The following is a 3,998-nucleotide window of genomic DNA, read 5'->3' as shown; positions in this document are numbered from 1 at the left end:
GCTAAATCTGACTGGAGCCTGTCCTGCCTGTGATCCTGGTTGTGTCAGAACTCCTCAGAGTCAAGCTGCCTCTGTGATCCTGTGATTTTTGGATCCTGGGATCCTGGACTTGTTAGATCACCTGGAAGTGTGGCTTTCTCTGTGTGTTGTGGGACTGGCTGCAGAGCTTGTGCCCAAGGTCTGCTCAGAACACTAACCTAGACAGACCGGAAGGAACCAAAGTCACTAGGCTGGCGGAGTTCCTAAGTGCCTGATCCCGCTGGTCCCAGTTACTCTCAGTGTTGGGACAGATGTTGTTTCCTGCTTACCTCTGATCCTGGGTGTGTCAGAGCACCCTAAATTGTTTTAAAACCTACAAAATATTCTTTGGAAATTAAGCATAGTAAAAGAGCATAAAAAATCACTAAAAAATATATATATAAAAATATATAAAATATATAATTTAATATATCTATGTTAAGTTATTTAATATATTTATTAAATATATTTATATTTAATATAAAAATATAAAATATAAAATATATAAGAAAGTTCTTTATGAGAACAACTGACCTAGTGAGAAACTATTTAAAATGCATTATATATCTGTGTACATTGTCTAACTATAAGTTTATTTTTAAAAAAATTATCAACATTTCTAGGAGAGAAATTATTTTATCACTAAGTATATTTTAATAATTTCAAAATAGCAAAACCTCTTTGAAGTTAAATGTTAAGAAAATGCTGATTTCAAGCACAATGAGAAAACATCAATATTTCCATGATGTTTGTAGAACATGATTTTAATATTTTCAACTGTTAATATTCAAGAAACAGAATAACTATTTTAAGATATATTTCATTGTCATGTCTCCCTTTTCATTTCTGATCCTGTTAATTAGGAAACTATCTCTGTGCCCTCTAGTTAGTCTGGCTAAGGGTTTATCTATTTTGTTGATTTTCTCAAAGAACTAGCTCCTGGTTTGGTTGATTCTTTGCATAGTTCTTTTTGTTTCTATTTGGTTGACTTCAAACCTGAGTTTAATTATTTCCTGCTGTCTGCTCCTCTTGGGTGGATTTGCTTCTTTTTGTTCTAGAGCTTTCAGGTATATTATCAAGCTGCTAGTGTAAACTCTCCAGTATCTTTTTGGAGGCACTCAGAGCTGTGAGTTTTCCTCTTAGCACTATTTTAATTGTGTCCCATAAGTTTTGTATGATGTGTCTTCATTCTCATTAAATTCTAAAAAGCCTTTAATCTTTTTTTTTTATTTCTTTCTTTCCTAAGTTATCACTGAGTAGAGTACTGTTCAGCTACCACGTGTATGTGTACTTTGTTTTTGTTGGTATTTAAGACCATCCTTAGTTTGTGGTGATCTGATAGTTTGCATGAGATTATTTCAATCTTTTATCTGTTGAGGCCTATTTTGTGACGATTATATGGTCAATTTTGGAGAAGGTATCATGAGATACTGAGAAGAATGTATATTCTTTTGCTTTAGGATGAAATGTTCTATAAATATTTGTTAGATCCATTTGGTTCATAACTTCTGTTAGTTTCACTTTGTCTCTGTTTAGTTTCTGTTTCCATGATCTGTCCATTGCTGAGAGTGGCGTGTTGAAGTCTCCCACTATTTGTTATACGGGGTGTGATGTGTACTTTGAGCTTTAGTAAAGTTTCTTTTATGAATGTGGGTGCTCTTGCATTTGGAGCATAGATGTTCAGAATTGAGAGTTCATCTTGGCAGATTTTTCCTTTGAACAGTATCAAGTGTCTTTCCTTATCTTTTTGGATAACTTTAGGTTGAAAGTCTATTTTATTCTATATTAGAATGTTTACTCTAGCTTGTTTCTTGGGACCATTTTCTTGGAAAATAGTTTTCCAAACTTTTACTCTGAGATAGTGACTGTCTTTGTCACTGAGGTGCATTTCCTGCATGTAGCAAAATGCTGAGTCCTGTTTACATATCCAGTCTGTTATTCTGTGTCTTTTTATTGGGGAACTAACTCCATTAATGTTAATAGATATTGAGGGAAAGTGACTGGTGCTCCCTGTTATTTTTGTTGCTAGAGGTGGAATTATATTTGTGTGGCTCTCTTCTTCTGGGTTTGTTGAAAGAGTACTTACTTGCTTTTTTTCTAGGATGTAGTTCCCCTCCTTATGTTGGTAGTTTCCATCTATTATCCTTTGTAGGGCTGGATTTATGGAAAGATATTGTGTAAATTTGGTTTTGTCATGGAGTATCTTGTTTTCTCCATCTATGGTAATTGAGAGTTTTGCTGGGTATAGTAGCCTGGGCTGGCATTTGTGTTCTTGTAGGGTCTGTATGACATTTACCCAGGATCTTCTAGCTCTCATAGTCTCTGGTGAGAAGTCTGGTGTAATTCTGATAGGCCTGCCTTTATATGTTACTTGACCTTTTTCCCTTACTGCTTTTAAAATTCTTTCTTTGTTTAGTGCATTTGGTGTTTTGATTATTATGTGACGGGAGGAATTTCTTTTCTGGTCGAGTCTATTTCTAGTTCTGTAGGCTTCTTGTATGTTCATGGGCACTTCTTTCTTTAGGTTAGGGAAGTTGTTTTCTATAATTTTGTTGAAGATATTTACTGGCCCATTACCTTGTGAGTCTTCACTCTCTTCTATACCTATTATCCTTAGGTTTGGTCTTCTCATTGCATCCTGGATTTCCTGGATGTTTTGAGTTAGGAGCTTTTCCCTTTTTGCATTTTCTTTGACAATGCAAATTTTCTTTAACAATGCTAAAGTGTCAATCTTTTCTTCTGTTGGTGATGCTTGCATCTATGACTCCTGATCTCTTTCCTAGTTTTCTAACTTCATGGTTGCTTCCCTTTGTGATTTCTGTATTGTTTCTATTTCCAGTTTTATCTTGGCTGGTTTCATTCATTTCCTTCGCTTGTGTGATTGTGTTTTCCTGTAATTCTTTAAGGGATTTTTGTGTTTCCTCTTTAAGGGCTTCTAGCTGTTTACCTGTGTTCTCCTGAAATTTTTTCCAAGGGAGTTATTTATGTCCTCCTTAAAGTACTCTGTCACTACCATGAGAAATGATCTTAGATTCTAATCTTGCTTTTCCAGTGTGATGGTGCATCTAGGACTTGCTATGGTGGGAGAATTGGGTTCTGATGATGCCAAGTAACCTTGGTTTTTGTTGCTTTTGTTCTTACACTTGCCTCCCAACCCTCTGATTATCTCTAGTGCTACCTGCCCTTGTTATATCTGACTGGAGCCTGTCCTTACTGTGATCCTGGTTGTGTCAGAACTCCTCAGAATTCAGCTGTCTCTGTGATCCTGTGATTCTGGGATCCTGTGATCCTGAGATCCTGGGTGTTTTAGAGTTCCTGGGAGTCAAGCTGCCTCTGGAACCCTGAGATCCTGGTGTGACCAGTCTCCTGGGATCCTGGAATCCTGTGATCCTCTGATCCTATTATCCTGGGTGTGTTAGAGACCTTGGGAGTGGAGCTTCCTCTGGGTTGTTGTGAGACTGACTGCAGAGTTGGTGCACAAGGTCTGCTCAGGGCACTGTCCCAGACTAGAAAGAATTGGAGTTCCTGGGTCCCGCTTGTCCCAGTTACTTCTGGTGTTGGGGCAGGTGTTGCATCCTCCTCACCTCTGATCCTATAATCCTGGGAGTGTTAGAGAGCCTGGGAGTGTTACAGAGCCTGGGAGTGTATCTTTCTCTGGGTGTTGTGGGACTGGCTGCAGAATTCACACCCAAGGTCAGTTTAGCAGTGCTGATAGGTCTCAGAGTTCCAGGCAAACCAGGCAATTATTCAGACTGTAGGTCTCTGAGTGTTGTTCAAGATGTTTCTTAATCCAGTAAAATTGACACTGATGATTAACCCACAAGGTTTAGCTCCTATTTTTTTCACATCTAGAATGCCAGAATAAAATTCCGGAGCCATGTTTCTTGGATTGTCTTGTTTAAAGTCCATGTAAAAGCAAGTAAAAGATCTCTTTGACAAGAACTTCAAGTCTCTGAAGAAAGAACTTGAAGAAGATCTCA

The sequence above is a fragment of the Mastomys coucha genome, unplaced genomic scaffold (assembly GCF_008632895.1).
Source record: "Mastomys coucha isolate ucsf_1 unplaced genomic scaffold, UCSF_Mcou_1 pScaffold22, whole genome shotgun sequence".
In the NCBI taxonomy this organism is placed as follows: Eukaryota; Metazoa; Chordata; class Mammalia; order Rodentia; family Muridae; genus Mastomys; species Mastomys coucha.
Note: the sequence above shows the minus strand (reverse complement) of the source record.